Source organism: Formica exsecta, unplaced genomic scaffold, assembly GCF_003651465.1.
Source record: "Formica exsecta isolate Colony F162 unplaced genomic scaffold, ASM365146v1 scaffold72, whole genome shotgun sequence".
Taxonomy (NCBI): Eukaryota; Metazoa; Arthropoda; class Insecta; order Hymenoptera; family Formicidae; genus Formica; species Formica exsecta.
Window position 1 is genome coordinate 3,865,964 of NW_021853485.1, and position 17,271 is coordinate 3,883,234.

The following is a 17,271-nucleotide window of genomic DNA, read 5'->3' on the forward strand; positions in this document are numbered from 1 at the left end:
AAATTAAATATAAAATATAAATTTAGAATTTAAAATATTAAAGTAAATATTATGTTTATGCGAAATGTAAGTAGTTATGATATTGTAAAGGATTTTGCCAGATATGTGGTGATAAAAAATGATTTATATTGAAAGGCTTTATTGGGTGGGTTTCTCAAATGCGTTCGTTTGCTTCGAAAGAAATTTACGGATTTTCGTCATCGGTGCCCTTTTACCACGAGAGTGCTTGACTTTTCATCGATCTATCGGAGAGAGAGAGGGCAAACAAATTAATACTTTTCTCACAGAAAAGCGTTACGGTTAAATTGCTTCTCGGCGATTGGCGTTGAGCCTCGCACAATGCGAGGACGCGTCGATGTGTGGATGATTCTCGCGCTTCTCGAGTGTCAATTAAAATATGCGCTGGAAAATATCGAAACAATGAATCTGCCCGTCAGCAGATCGATGTATCGAAATTGATGCGTGCTCCAGCGATTTTTGCTTTGTTCTGCATTTCTTTTTTCTTTTTTTCGCAACTAAAGCGCATTGTTTGGATCGTGTCGAAGTCTGGCGTCGGTTAAAACGATTTTTTACAGTGTATTCCCGGTTTATAAGCGGAGCAACCGCGATAAAGTGAAATCCCGATCGCTCGACGATCGCTTTTGTAAATTCCGCTTTTCACACATTCGCGTATCATTATCGGGCGCAACATAACGAGGGTCATTGATTAAATGTCCCATGCGAGCCTATTAAGTCCCATCAGTATATTTAAATGGTACTTTACTGGAATATTTTACCCTACTATCTCGTATCAACATTTCATAGTAAAATGCTTTGCAGGATGCAAAATTTACGAAATTATCTAAAATGTATTAAATGTATATCAAATATTATTATATATATTATATATATACATTATTACATAAATTACTTATCATTTCATTAAAACAAGATATTAAAATACACTATATAATATATTTTTAAATTTGAGAAACCGTAAAATGTAATATATACACGAAAATATTTGTGCGTTAAAACAAAGCACCGTTTTATTAAAAAAAAAAAAACTCCTTATCCGAGTATAATCGATGGCATCCGGTATTACAGTTTCAGTGTATTACGCGACATGTTCATAAAGTTTCTATATTTTTGTGGATATACATATATTCACGATATATCTCCGCTACAAAATTTCCTTCTACGCCCGCAAATCTTTTTATACTCTCTCGCAGTCTCTCTCGCCCTTCTACCAGCTATATTACACCTCGCCCCGACTTCTGCCCCGTTCCCGGGCGGCGCTCGTTTAATTTTTCCCCGAAAAGCCGCGCGGATTAGCACCTTCCGCTTGGCCGCTTTTCTCTCACGGGTATATCTCTCCGCGATCCGACTTTTCTCTCCCTCGTCGTCGCCGGATCCGCCGTCTGCAGCGATATCGTCCCCCGACCATCCAAATATTTACGAAATGTACGTCGCCGTGCCGTGTCGACCCTTCGAGTCGACGAGCTTCTCTCTTCGGACGCTTCCGCGCAGCATCCACATTAAAGGGACGTACTCTCGAGTCTCGAGTACGCCCTTCAACGTTTACGTCTCTCGACGCGGATAATAGCTATACTCGCTCTCGAACTAATCTCGCGATCCGTGCGACCGCTGTCGATTGTGTTTAAATCTCGCTCGTTTCGGGCGCGGTTTTATCGTCCGTTCTCGTACGAGGCACGTACGACTCCGTAACGACATCGTCGTCGCGTTTATTATCGCCGAGACGGGATCGAGTCTATTTTTGTCGCGATTAGATTTTTTTTCTTGCACATATTCGAGAACGACGATCTGCCTCGGATCGTTTATAATGCACTGGTCGAATCGTAACGTTTTATCTATCCAATATAATATTATTATTTCAGTTTCGTATATCAGGGCATTACGTAGATTTCGCGAAAGACAGGAGAGAATTCCTGTCGATGTATCATCGTCGTCGCGAATAAGCTAATATATTTACGTAATCTAGCCATGCAACGCCACATGCAACGTCATGCATGCCTCATCCTGCGCTTTCTATTCATTTTAACCTGCTCGTAGTGGCGTGATCGAAATTCCAACACATTACGGTAGAGAAATATCGTTTGGCGGAAGCTCGTTTCCCGAAAGCATCTCGAGAACAGGTAAAATAGAGATCTGATATTTCATAGATTCACAAAATTCTGTTCTCTGTGATTCTTTGAATTTATAAATTCTATGCGCTTTATACACGGAATTGATGTATGCTTCATTCATTGTTATGCAAGCAATACTCAAATCATTGTTTACACATTATGCATCAGTATTATGCAAATCGATATTTGTTAACATAATTCATTGTTCTATTAATAAATCATTTATGCTCGATATCGCGCGTAATTCATGTTCAATCAAATGCGAGAAACGTTAAGTGTGTAAATTATTACAATTGCATTGAGATCAAACCTATAAAATAAAGAATTGAAATTCTTTTCGGGTTGCGTGTATCGCAATAACAAGTTATTCGAAGTTAAATTTCTAAAAATTTTCTGAGATTACATACAATTTCAACATCGTAAATATTATTTTATATCAAACTAACTTTTTTATAGTGACCGTACCACGAAAATTTTATAGTGACTGTATACAAAAATTCATAAAAATAAAATTTTACTTATTAACTTTTGACGTATCGATACGTGCAGTTCCTCTTTAAATTCCTTATGCATTGCGCAAATTGAAATCCTCTTTATCCACAGTGTTGTCAAAGCGAACGAAAAATCTCAATTTTTTGAAGTCTTTTTAGAAAAAATAGATATTAAAATAACGTGATAAAAACATTTTGAAGAGCAATATTTAATTGTTTCAATATCTATAATCGAGCACAATCGAGATTGTACAATATTTGGTAGAATAATACTGTCGAAGGGAAAGTCGATAAAAATATTTATTCGACAAAACGCAATTTGCGAAGTATGTTTCGGGAACGCGGCTTGATTTCCGGACAAAGTACGAACGCGTAGTCCGTGAATTAAAAATAAACAACATCTCACTCTTTTCTATCTGCACGTCTCTACAAATCCATAAAGAATGCTCAGAAAAAAAGTCAGGTGGAACGTGTTTGTTTGAACATGTTCTTTTTCGGGAAATTTCCATCATGTCTCTGCACTTTGTTTTTTGTCGAAGACCATAGCACGGAGGCGAGTTAAAATGAAAACGAATTACATCAAAAGAGATATCGAAAAGTATTTAATTTCGAACGAATCCTCATTCGCGTACGTCACGCGCGAAAAGATCCGTGTATTGAAACCTCGAGATTTTATTTAACGAGCCTCGAGAGGCAGCAGAATGAAACAAAGCACCTAGTCGCGACAAATTCAAACGAACTCGATAATGAATTCGCGATAAACCGGCCGTGAGCTTTTCTTGTTGTAGACTATTTCAACCGATTTCTTTTCAAGATCGAGTAGTAATACATTTATAGAATATCGGTGATTAATTCCATCTGCTCGTCGATGCGAATATCGGCGTTCGTAATAATCGATAACTGTTTCACTGCCGAGTTATTACAAGATAATGATATACAAAGTAATTCTGAAGATAAGTCGACGAGTTTTGCGCTAGTATTGCACAATTAGTTAACTTTTCTTAGCAAAAATTTAATTACATGTCTCTCTGAATTTCCAACTTCTAGATTTTTAATCTTAAATATCTTGATATATTATAAATTAAAATTCTAATAAATTAAAATCAACTTAAAATTAATTGAAAAATAAGATTCTCTTACTTATTTTTACTTATGCAATAAAAAGCACTTCACTTTTGATTGATCTTAACTTTAAAAATTATTGGTATCTCGACATTTTTAGAAAATAAAAATATACCTAATGTAAAAAGAAGGAAGAAATTTTTTACCACTCTTGGACAAATAAATTCAGATTTGGATGTTCTAGCATTATAAACATTTTAAAATTTCATATATTTTATTACTTATTTATAAAATTGCATTTATTATAAAATTATTTGACGAATAAATTGTGATTAAAAGCCATATTTTAATAATAAAATGCAATATTGTATAATGTGTATATTTGTTGTTTGCTATTTATTAAATTTTTAGTACTTGAAAAGATTATAATTTAAATAGCGTGTTTTACATGTTCAGGCTGAGATAATGGTTTTGCTGGAAATCCAAGTGGCGTGACGCGCACTATTTCCCGCAAATTGGCATAATCGAGAGACATTAAGTGGTTGATCGACTATTTAAAGCGACACGTTTAAGTCTCGAGACATCGTACTGCGGTTCTTCTCGCCGCAAGGTGCCTGTCGGAGGCCATTAACCTCATTACGCATGCTTAACCCGTTCATATCAGAATAGTTACAGGATAGTAGAGGAGACCATAATGACGGAAAAATATTTTTTTAGCAAATTTTGAAATAATAAAGAAATTACTCTCCCCATTTATTCTGCCATCTTATTTAATGTAAAATTTCAGTTTATATATTATAACGATAAAAGCGGCAATTATATTATTATAAAAATAATCATAATTAATAGTAAATAATTCATAAAAATGCGTATATTAATGTTAATTGTTTCATATATTTTTCTACAAGAACACAAATCGTATAATCCTTATTCATTAAACATGATAAATCCCCAGACTGCTGTAAAAACGAGAGAAAATATAGATGAAATGAGAACGTGTTGAATGCGCATAATAACGGGCGCGGCTCTTTTTAATGCGTTAATTCCTAATGACATAACAAAACATTTCTTGCACGATAATCTCGCCGGATGATATCTCTTGAGCATTTCTACGAGGCGGAAATAAAAGTACCTGACTGCTGAATGCCAGTGCTCAAAATGAACAATAATGGGAGATCATGCGTGAAGAATATTCTTACGAGCGAAGAGGGTCTCTTTCGTGTCTGCTCCTGCCGGGGTCTATAAGCAGTACAATAGAGCCAATGACATGCATTCTCGTAAACTCTGACGAGGCCGCGGGATGCCGCGGTTAGGTCTCTGCATGTTGTCAAAATGTATTCCGAGAAACCCGACAAAAGGGATAGCGGCTGCAGGATAGAGAATGGGAGGAAAAGGCATACCTGATCGATATCTTTCTTAACTAGGACCCCTCCTTCTTTTCCGACTTTTCATTTCATATTTAGCGATAAAAAATTATGAAATTACAATCGTGTCACATTGTTATCATTTCGCATTATATGTGTTACGGTGAAAGTATTTAATCCGCGACGATTTCTGTATCAATTTTATTAGAATCACTAGCTATGTGTTAATAAATGGAAAAAAAAAGTTTCTTGATGATTCTTTCAACGGTAGTTTAATTTAATATGTCAAGTTCTAATTTAATTTAACTTTAAATCAAATATTACGATTCAGTCATTTTTGCGTTTCATTATGTTAGATAATTAAGCTTTAAATTAACGTTCTGTTAATGTCCGTAAATATATTTAAAATTAAATAGAAAATATATATAACGTATTTATTTGAATTCTTAAAAGATAATTTGCGAAAAGCTTTTTATTTTAAATCGTTTGAAATCGCGAAAAACTGTAATAATCGTTACTTTTTATTATACAAAAATCGACTGTCGCTAAATATTGACTTTTGTTAAACAATCTCTGAAGTGAGAATTTAATGACATTTAAATGTATAGGTATATCAGACGTAATAAGGTATTGTAATTTTTACTAATAATAATCCATAAACTTTTTTTCCTCTTTTCAATTTTTCCTTTTCAACTTGCTGTTACATATTATATTCAGTACGAATAAAAATATTCATTGAATGCAAGACATTAAACAGATTTTTCTCACATTAATTTAGCTGAAGAGAAACTTGCAATCTTCGAGATACAAAAAAAAATAAAATAAAATAAAACGCGTATTATAGAAAGTACAGCATATATCATAAAAAAATTCCACAATTTCCTTGCAGAATTAAACGGTTGATGCAATTTAATATCCGCTAAAAATAATTTAAAACGTTTTTCAATGACATATTTTATTCGCCGATGCAGCTCGGCGTGTTGTCTCGAGAGGCAGTCGTTTGAAATATTGAAATAATTAAGAAAAACGTCATTGCGAACATTCGTCATGGTTATCAGCAGGTGTGTAGAATGATGACAGAAAATGCGGGCTTTACTCTAGGTGGTCTCCGCGGTCGTGCACTCGTAATTTCTTGCGCCGCTTTTGAAATGCGATTCCCCCCTTCTTCCCCCCACACATCATTGCGCATCTAGAACGAAAAAGGTACGCTCGCATTGCCGACGACAAGAAGATCCCGACGAATAACGACCACTCGTTCGTCGGTGCCTTTCACATCTATACAAACGATATAGCATCGCTCTGAATCAGCTTAGCTGTCCCTCGTTTGCTTATGTATTTATTCGATCATATTTGAATAATTGGTCTCCCGATAGGGCCACTGCTTAATAAGTGGGTAACTTGCCTCGCGTGATTAATATCAGTGACGGAGAGAGAGAGAGAGAGAGAGAGAGAGAGAGAGAGAGAGAGATTTGTGATTAAAAAAAAGAAAATTATAAATTTTTATGATATTAAGAATGAAAATATAATTTGTAAGATTAAGGGTAAAAATAGCAAAATGATATATTTTACATCATCTACAAAATATTTCACATTAACATATTATTCTCGGTTTTGTTTTCATACTTAGAAACGTCTATCATCATTAAACATCGTCTGATTATCTTTATTAATATGATATTAGAGCGGCCAAGTTTTCTTGGGAACATGTACTTTCATTAACCGAGACAAGCAAATCATGTGAGTGTATCTGTTAGACTTGTATCTGCTAAACTTGGAAATGGTGGTATAATTTTCTGTTATTATATCCTTGCTTTGTCGCGTTTCATGTTACTTTCGCGATTCTGTATTTGCGGTCTTGATAACGAATTTTTTTCAAATATTCCTTTTCCCGTGCTCTTAAAGTTGAAAATGATTTAATATAAAGATCGAAATGATTCTTTTTATCTGTATTTAGCGGATAAACATTTTATCTGGTTACGATATACTTTCCTTTATATCCTTTTCTTCGCCTTATCTATTGATTCTTACTAACTTTATTCTGTTTCGATTCGTATTGTGTAACGTTTATTCGTATAATTTTCTAGATTTCTCTTATCATCTTATCCACAATATTTCTTTCACTGATATACCTTTCCTTTGGTTACATAAAGTATAAATAATTATTATACTACTATTATACGATTTCTTTTTGTTGTGCGCGCGTAACGTAACGTAACGTTGAGATGCGGATCAAAAAGCGTAACCAGTAAATTCGCTTGTGCCGACTTATAAAAATGCATGCGTACTTTGGCGCGAGTGTACCAAGAGGAAATGCGGAGAATACATCCCTCCTCCTCCTCCTCCACCCCCCGTGTTTGTGTATATATCGACAACTCGCGCGGGAGAGAAGAAGTACACGCTCTCTCAACATACTCAACGCGGATACTCGACAAGACCGCAAACAGTGAATGCCACGTCCCGGAAATAAAACGACATCGCATAACACACATACAACGCCCTCGTAACTCGCAAAAAATGCATGGAACACAGCGTATAATGCGTTCGATCCAAAAATCCCTAAGGCAAATGCCCCAATTACTTTCAGGCGTGCCGGGATTTTCCGTGTTTTACATAATCGGAATCCTATTGAACGCCCGTATTTTTCGGCGATAACAAAACGCCATTTAATAAACTACAGATGGTAGATGCGCGAAGTTTCGTTATGTCAAGATTAATTCCTATCTTTCGCGCGAAAATAATCCCTCATCTAATTGACAAATACAATCAATTCGTCCTCTAATCCTTTTTCCCCTCTGTCTTTCTCAAAATATTCTACAGAGAGAGAAAATTGTCTTACACGTATTAAACGAGATATTGCGCAATGTCTACTAATCATTCATAATTATTGTATAATTAAAATATAGTATTAAACATTACTTAATAACGAAGCAAGATACTAAATTTTTAATTAATTTGCTTGAATAAATATTGATTGTATATATAAGAATTACCTATATACAGGAATTTTAATCTTGTTAATCATTTTGAAAGAGAGATACGGACGGGATATTAAAAAAATGTGACATTAAAACATAAACATTTCTAACCGCGAAATAAATTCAGGCATATCTTATTTATCTAGAATGCAATTTTCGTATTTTTGGATCGAGCTTAATTTATTTAAATTCAACATGACATGACATGTAACATGCAATATGACATGAATTAATATTTTATATATATATTGTATATGTGATATGTAACTGCTTTTTAATAATATCTTTGCAGGCATAGAAAGCTAGTCTCGAAATCTTCTAAAAAAACGTTCTTATGTTTTTATAATATTTTTGCAACATGGGAAAAAAGCTAATAGCCACCACATTGATGTTTTGATTATATTTGCATCAAAGATACAGTTTTCAAGAAATCATAATGTGTCAACAGTTACATAGAGATTTTGTTGAACATCTCACAACTTTTCTGTATTAGTTATTAATAATAATTTTTCATGACTCACCATACACGTTGATTTATCAATTATAGCTCACCATATACGTCGATTTGTTGCTGATAATGTGAAACCATTCCACAACACATAGAACTATCTGAATTGGATTCTCTAAAATAGACAAAAATAAAATGCAAAAAATTAGATATAAAAAAATATATATCATATATGACTTTGTATTTATATAAAATATATCATAATATTTTTTTTTGGCTATTATGTCATTATAATCTAATTTTAAATGCAAAGAATCTTTTTGTACGTTTTAAAATATTAATATGAGGCCATAATCATTGTTATACATATATTATTATTATTACAATCAGTATTAATATTAATGTTACCGTATATTGTTATTATAGTGTACTCTTTTACATTAGATTAATTAAAAAAATGTTTGCATTACATCATAATTATCATATATCGCAAGCATGATTCATACTGGTAGAATTTTCGGCGGAATATACACGTATATTGTCGTTCGTCGATTTATGGATTACATATTCATGAAAATGTTAATATACATGTTTATCATGTAATGCAAAAACTTTCGAAAATATTAATATTTTTCTTCTCAATAGAATCTGTACTATCGATATCTGTATTGCAACTTACAAACATTGTTACGCACTTATTATTTACTGTCGAAAGAAAAATGCCTACCGGTTGGACTGTGAAGTTGCCTCGTCGGCCGCCATCAGGACGACAAAGTCAATGCGATCGAAGGTCGATGATTCGTAAGTGGTCGAGCGAGCATGTTGTTAACTAAACCGCGAGAGAAGGCCGTCGCTGTAAAAGACGTTAAAAATACATATTACCCTCGCAATATCGCGCCAACGAGTTACGCGACATTACCCGGCAAATATCGAATAACTTACGCGACATTAACCGCGCGCGCGCGTACATATGTACACACATGTACAAGTGCATCGATGACACGGCGATCGAGAGATGCCCCGGCTTACGTTTACTCGGGAAAGTTAAGCGATCCACTGCCAGCTTCCCCGCTCCAAATATTGTATATTTATCATTGTTGTATATTTACTTACCCTCCTCCCTCTCCTCGCTGATCGGACGGAGACTACTCGCACGGTTGTCGGCGCGTTAATCAAAAGAATGCGCCGTTCGCGCGCGCCGGTCACACTTCGCGAATGCCTCGGCTCGCCTCGGCAATCTTCGGCCGCGCTCGGGCGAGCGACCGGCGCGCGCCCGGTTCCCCACTCGGCGCACATCGCGCATCACTTCAGTGCTGATCGTGTAACCGTCGCGTATGTGTCTATTTCGTGGTCGGCCGAGCAAAAAGTCACCCTCCACTACCGGTCGCGCGTAACTTCGATCGCTCCGAAATTATCCGCGCAAGTTATTCAAACGGCGACAAAAAAGTGCAAGATTCGGGAGTGGTGCCGCGACATCGCCGAAAACTCAAATTGGAAATTCGAATTTCTGCGTCGCAATATCGTGAAATCTCGCGACGGTGGTGCGGATAACCGCGATTAATTCTTTCGGACACGACAAGAGAGAGGACTTGACGATACGTCGCGAATGATGCAAAAACACTATCGTTTCAAATGATTTAGACGTGTCAATAGTGATCTAAAATCGCGCGCTCTCCAAATTTGCAACAAGTTGCAGGAGTGTGCCTTTTTTTATGTTTTCCTCGACTCTCCGTTTGTTTCTCTTACGCGAGTGTGTGCGTGTTCGTGTGTGTTCGTGATCGGAAAGGATTAATATCGGTGATGATCCTGTGAAGAAGCTGCGAAGTATCGTTCTCGGTGATGGCAACCGGACCTTCGAACGTGGAACGGACTGTACACGCGGACGATCGTATTCGAAGGAAATGTGCCCTGTGATCGTGTTCTCCAAGGATCTTTTGACGGTAAGACTCGTATGTACTTTCTCTACTTTCCTCTTTTTCTTCGTCATTATAAGCGCACACAGATGCCAAGAGAATGATTGATGGGGAAATATTTCTAAGAGATTAACAATTTGCGATAAATATAATGGGAAATATTTTGCAAAATAATATAATATGTTAATTACACTAGTTTACAAGGTTTTGTAAGGTTTTACCAGAGCATTCGAACACTGTTTTTAGTTTAATTTTAAACGCTTAGCACGAATCTGCGATCAAAAAATTTATATCAGGTCAGATTTTCGAGAAAAACAGGGTTAAAATCACTCAAAAAACGCGTTTTTTTACCATCTTTGAGAATTCATGGTAGACGAACTCGATGTGCAAGAAATTTCAAACAGGGCTCAAATGAAAGCTTGAACATTCTACTTTAATATAAAAATATCAAATCTTTTATCTGCAATCAGATTGCATGGGACAATCGTTCTACTTGACACAATGCGACTACGTTTAAAAACAAAGCGTGCCTCAGTTTCGATTGTACCTGCGGTAAAAAAATTGATATTTTTATATTAAATACAATTTTCAAGCTTTTATGTGAGCCCTGTTTGAAGTCTTTTGCACATCGGGTTCGTTTGCTATGAATTTTCAAAAATGGTAAAAAACGTGTTTTTGGGGGGATTTCAACTCCAAGGTTTTTCTTGAAAACCTGATCTGATAGATTATTTTGCCTTTCGGATTTGGATTCAGCGTCCCAAAATACGTTAAAAAAGTTGTTTCTATTTCTGGTATTAAAAAAAGTATGAAATTTATAAACTAGTGTTATCAGAAATAAACTGGGTCAGAGATGGTGCACGTTTATGATTTTTAATTGCGATGTATCAAATTAAAATATCAATCAACATCTTTTTCGTCGAATGCTACATATTCGATCTTGCGCTCATTAACGCATACTCGTTGCAACCTTTCCCCTCAATTTTCGTTACAATTTTGCTACGAATTAATTTAAAAATTTTTAATTGCAAAAATTTTTAATTGCCAGTAGCGAGTATCGTAAAAGCGGTAGTTTATGCATACGTTCAAAGAATGGCGCGAATAACGCGAAAAACTTGCCAAAAACATATTTCGATATTTAACGAGTGAATGTAGGAAACAATAGCGCATATATTCGATGAATATTTATTCGCGAATAATCAGTGATACAGAATCGAGCGATTTTGTATGTACAAACAACACGATATTATCAGATGCAGTTGGATTAATTCGGCGCGACATTATGTCGAAAATAATGAGATATTATTTGTCAAAAATTTTATTTATCAAAAATTCTTAAAAACGATCATGTTGCATGTTGAATACGTGAATACAGAATATTGGAAATATGTATTTTGTTACATTGCGTAACGGAAATATCGAGTTATATCTCTTACTTTGCCGAACGTACAAGCGAATGTACATATATATAAATATATATATATATAGAGTGTATCTGAAATGATGCACTAAACTTTAGGAGCGTATTGTAGAGGTCAAAATAAGACTTTTTTTTCTGAGTACCAATAAAATTGCGTATTACTATATTTATATCATTACGCACGATATATATCGTGAAACAGTAATATCGCGTGTACCTCGAGACTTTCCGTACGATAAGATCACAAATTAATTTTAATCATATCGCGCACACATCCGTTTTTGACGCCTCTCGCATCCCTATGCATCATAAATCATCACGCGATTTGGAGAGTAAATATGCATCGTCCATCACACGCGGAGCGTCGCATGCAAGCACCCGTTAGAGCGACTTCATGGCAGCCGCGTGTTCGCGCGGTATTGTAAAAATTTTAATCTTTCGTAAAATTTCCGTGTATTTCTCTCACAGAAGACGACGACGCGCGCGATCGCGAACCTTTCTTCGAAATAGATCCTCCTCCCTTCTCCGTCATTGGGAGCGGCGGGATTTCACATGCGACCCAACGATCAATCGCGGACGCGCGATAATGCCACGGGGAACAGTTACACAGACGTATTACACGGGACTTAAATTGGGTGCTTGTCACTCCCGCTTTGTGACTGGCAATTTTCTCGAAAAAGCCGCGCGTTGCCAGTCACGAAAACAATTTGTGCCTTTGTGATCGGATAGATGAAAGAATTCCGATGTTAAGGAGCCGGCACGTCACGTTGGAAATTATACCTGTTGGGGATACACGAGGGCTTCAAATATGAGACATGAGACCGTCCTTCTTCTTATCGCATCGTTTTCCAATCTAATTTATTTCCCGATATATCAATCTCGCACGCGATACCTCGATATATTTTATAAAAAATTGTATGTCTTTCAGAGAATATTATTGAACTGCGTGTCTGTGATTTCGACGAGTCTCGCTCGCGGCATTAGTTCGAGGAATTGCGGTGCTCCCGATTTTTCCGAGAATTCGTCGCGTCGTCGCGTTAGACAGATGCAAGCGAGAGATAAGCCGCTAAGCGCTTCGGTAACACGAACCTCGAGATGTTTTACTGAGAATATTGTGGGTATGACCCTTCTTAAATGCGCGAGATATACCCTTAAACGATACAACTCTCGAATCGACCTCGTACGCGTTTTAAAAAGAAGCTGTTCACATATTTTTTCCTGGGGAAATTAAAAAGTAAATATAACTTTGCTGCATAAAATGTTGCTTGATATTTGGAATAGTTAAACACTGCGTGTGTACATCGTTACTTTTTATCGATTATTGTATTATTAATTTTTACTTTTTACAGATTTTATTATATTTCGCGCTGTAAATGTGCATATTAATTTGATAAATTAATAAGGTAGATTTATATTTTGCGTCTTTAGTTGTATACTCATTGCATGGCTAAATATGTAGCAATATTCATTTTCGTATAAACTGACAACATTTTTTTTTATTAACATGATCAATATTTTATTAAAAGAACCATTTTTCGTTAAAATACCAAATGTCCTCTCTTTGTATTAATGATTGGCTTGGTTAAATGGAATAAATTAAATTTGATTTAATTAAATATAAATTTACTTTACATATATATTGGATGAATAAAATGGAGCGAGCGTTTTTCCTCTTATTTGTCAAAGGCTTTTGTCAGGTTTTGGAAAATACGAGTGAGAGACATTGAAGCTTATGCTTGAAGCTTGCCTTGATTAATACGATATTTTAGAAAATATGGAAAAGGTAAAAAAATGACAAAAAGTATAAATCCTATTTCACATTATAATTCTTTGCATATTCACATCTCTCAGTTTATACCCATTAAAAAAAAAAAAAAAAAAAAATGACGTTTACAAATATACAGATCGCTTTTCGTAATAAAAGCCAAAGATTATTTTATATGAAATGTATACACTTTTGCTTTAATCATATTATTTTTGCTTTAACCGTATTATTTTTTAAAATGAATATGCTTTAGCTTATATTTTCTACTGTCAGATACATTCTTGCATCACTGTTTTATTGATTTAACTTGCCGATTCGTATTTTTATATGTCGCATCTTGTGTCACGTAAACGTCCTAAAAGATTCCAACTACATTTTCCCAACATATTTTAGACATTGCGTAGGGTCATTAAATATACATTAAAGCTCTCAGATAGAATATTAACTGATAAATGAGAAATATTGGCCTGATATGCGAAGCAAAATAGATAAATATTCTACGAGTCGCAATGACATGAATTCGCATACGCGAATATGCATACGCAGCGAAATGAAATTCTCACGTCATTAAGTTCACGTCTATTGTCAGTCTGGTACGTTTTATAAGCGTCTAGAGATCACGCAGAAAATGGTTGGATCCTCGATTCTCCGAGCGGATGACCGCCGAATAGTCCTACCGGCAGATGCGTCGATGCATTTACATGGAAATCTGATAGCCGGGTGGACGATAACATTCCTAACATTATGCTATATCATCGGGGGATTCTAACCGCGATCTGTTCTAAGAATCCTCGGCATTTTGCATCGTTGCGCATCTAATATGCGCCGCGATTTCGACAAATCGTTCGGGGCATTAATTCGAGAGGATTAGATATGTGTGCGTGATTTTTCCGAAAATTTGCCGCGTCAGATAAATACGATCGAGAGAGAACTGCTAAATACTTAGGCATTCGGATTTAATAATCCGATGCAATGGAATGGAAAAGATGTTACGAATAGTTGGGGTCTTTCAGGAAGTTCGTGACACAAGCATATAGGTTTGAGATTTTACTAAGAGAGAATGAGATATATTACATTATATATATATATATATATATATAAGATCCTCTAACGGAAACAGAAAGTGTAATCTTAAACATTTTATGAGATGCTTTTTCTGAACTGGTTTTTCCGTTCATGTGGAAATATCTTGAATTTTTTTTAGTAAGAGGTTATTATAATTTATAGTTATTATGTTTATATAAGATAGGAACATTAAAATGAAGTTTTGTCGTCTCATGTAGTAGACAAAGAACTATTTTTCACACACACAAATAATCTTGAAAAATGCATTTTATTTTTTTTATTTTAGAATATCAATTGATTGGCATATTTTAATCTGCATGTTTTTTATGTGATAATTATGATTATAATATATATGTTCTAATTTTATTCTTGAGATACTTTTTTAAAACAGAATTTTTATAAAAGCTTTTGTTACTATTTATATTTTTGCTGCATTATATCATAGGATATTAAATTATACGTAAATTAATATATCATTAAATATATTTATGCAATATTGAAACTTCATATAATATTGAAAGCAAAATGGAATTTCATCGTACGACCTTCTCCCCTATCGATGGAAATTGTTCGGATATCGCGGTATCAGTGCACAAATTTTCGGTTAGCGGTTTAACTCCCGAATGAAACTGTCCGGACACTTCTTTTACATAGACACTATGTTTCGTACGATGTGAAATAATGAGTCGTAATTTACTGGGTCCCTCGCGATATCCGCGCGCGAGACGTGATTGAACCGTTAATTAGTCTCCAATTAAACGGCCCGATGCGAGCCGTTTGCGATTTTACAATTTTACAATGCAATTTCTCGGATAATGCACATTCTTCGATACGCGTTTCGTTTGTTCGTTAATCGTGAAAATTGATGCTATTTTTTGCTTCGTTAGATTCTCGAGCGGACGGCAAGGGGATATGGTTGGGAAAATTAATTATTTATTTCTCCGAGTCCCGCCCGCGAAAAGTAATTAAAGGCACAATTATCTGTCAATATCAAATTAAGCTGCTCAATTTGAAGTATTTGCAAATTTTCCCTGTTGATTGTATCATGGAATTTTAAACTAATTACTTATAGTCATAATAAAACGTTACTTTTAGTTTAACAGCAGAACTTTGTTTTAAGCAGATGATACAGTTTGATAATGCTGCATTTACCAAATGCAATTAATTTTTTGTATGAAAAATCATATTATTCTTCAAAAATCGCGTTATTTCCTTTTTCGAGAGAAATTTATCATATAAGTGAAGAAAGGTATATGTGTACGTCGCGGGAGTGTACATTGTTTTGATACTTTTTTAGAGACGCAACGTCGATTGAAAAGAGCATCCTCTCTCTCCCTCTCTCTCTCTCTCTGTTGCTCTCTTTCTCTTTGGTATAGAAGTTAATATAATAGAAACGTACGGACGCGATATATCACGATATAAACGCGCGCGAACCGCGATATAACGAAAGCGATATAAAAAAACACCCGACGAAAAGTTTCCGGAAATAAACTTGTTGCGCGATCGGTAAATAAAATAATAACTGGGGCACGTAACTCGATTAAACGACAATATCACGATATTAAGCGCCGGTGTGCACCGTGTCACAATCGGCGAGGTCTGTCGCGCGTGTCAAAAACTCGGGCAAGAAACACACGCTCTCCTGTCATAGGCGATGAATGCGCTGTAACGATATATATTTTTTTCCCTCTTCCTCTCGTATTTTTTTTTTTTTTTTGTTTTGTTGGTCGAATTATATTCGCGGCGGAAGCAATTGCATCGTCGGATGAAATATTTCGTCTCGCTTTTTCTCTCTTCTATCTCCACCGACTTCTGCGGGAATCGAGTGCTAAAAAACATTTCGCGATAACGAGGGAAGAGGCGAGACAACGGATAAGTTTTTTTTTTTAAACAGCGGCGTGATTACGCCGAATGTACGGGATCAGCTATCGAGCGAGTTTGAGCGGTAGCGGCAACGGCCATTGTAACTGCATGCGTGTTCCTGCTGCAGGTGAGAAAGGAAAATCAGCAGAATAGAATTGGAGAGAGAGAGAGAGAGCCGTGGCAGAGAGACAGATAGAGATAGAGGGTACGCGAATGCGAGCTCGCATTTGCAAGGGTCGCAATTTTCCGAAATCGCAACCCTATCGCGCATTTCATTGGCGAGTGCAAATTCAGGATTAGGAAATAAACGATGTTTCCCAGCTGATAAACTTAAGCATCCAGTTTAGCGTTAACTGCTCACTCAACAGTTAATGCAATAATTGTTTCGTAAACGGAGATTAATTTAACCTAACGTTGAAAAACAACGTTTATACATTTTGTGAAATTTCAGGAAAAAAATTCAAATTCTGCGAAATTGTTCTTTCGCAAAAAAAATCAAAAAGTTTTTATTTAAAAAGTAATTTTTTTTTCTTTACATTAGAACATTTTACTTGCTCTACGCTGTATCGCAAAATAATTCCCAGGTAAATCTGATCTCTGTTTGAGATAGATCTTCAAAGCTCGGTAGTCTCTTGGATTATCTAATCCCAAGTTGGCGATTCGCTATCCCTCTTTAACTTACAGTTCTCTGTTCAATATAGATATAGAAGCAGGATTTGATATATATGTGTGTGTATATAAAAACAGGTTTCGACGTTTTTCTCTCAATCTTTCTATCTCTT

General features: G+C 35.5%; 1 protein-coding gene and 1 long non-coding RNA gene across 5 annotated transcripts in view; one reads left to right on the forward strand and one right to left on the reverse strand.

Annotated features, from left to right (window-relative positions):
* Positions 1-9,653, reverse strand: part of LOC115243579 — a 76,349-nt gene extending 66,696 nt beyond the window's left edge. The window contains exons 1-3 of one of the 2 annotated variants that reach the window (XR_003885249.1): positions 9,580-9,653; positions 9,194-9,319; positions 8,571-8,641 (exon numbers count right to left, since the gene is read on the reverse strand). This is a non-coding gene — a long non-coding RNA (uncharacterized LOC115243579). Of the gene's footprint in view, positions 1-8,407; positions 8,642-9,193; positions 9,320-9,579 lie in introns of those variants that run through there. The other variant, XR_003885248.1, reaches the window with a different exon arrangement.
* A 128-nt stretch (positions 9,654-9,781) lies between these two features.
* The window catches only part of LOC115243707 (hemicentin-2-like), a 272,825-nt gene continuing 265,335 nt past the window's right edge, over positions 9,782-17,271 (forward strand). For all 3 annotated transcript variants that reach the window (XM_029820886.1, XM_029820887.1, XM_029820888.1), the window contains exon 1: positions 9,782-10,406. The gene's annotated coding sequence lies outside the window, so the exon portion shown is untranslated. The remainder of the gene's footprint in view (positions 10,407-17,271) is intronic.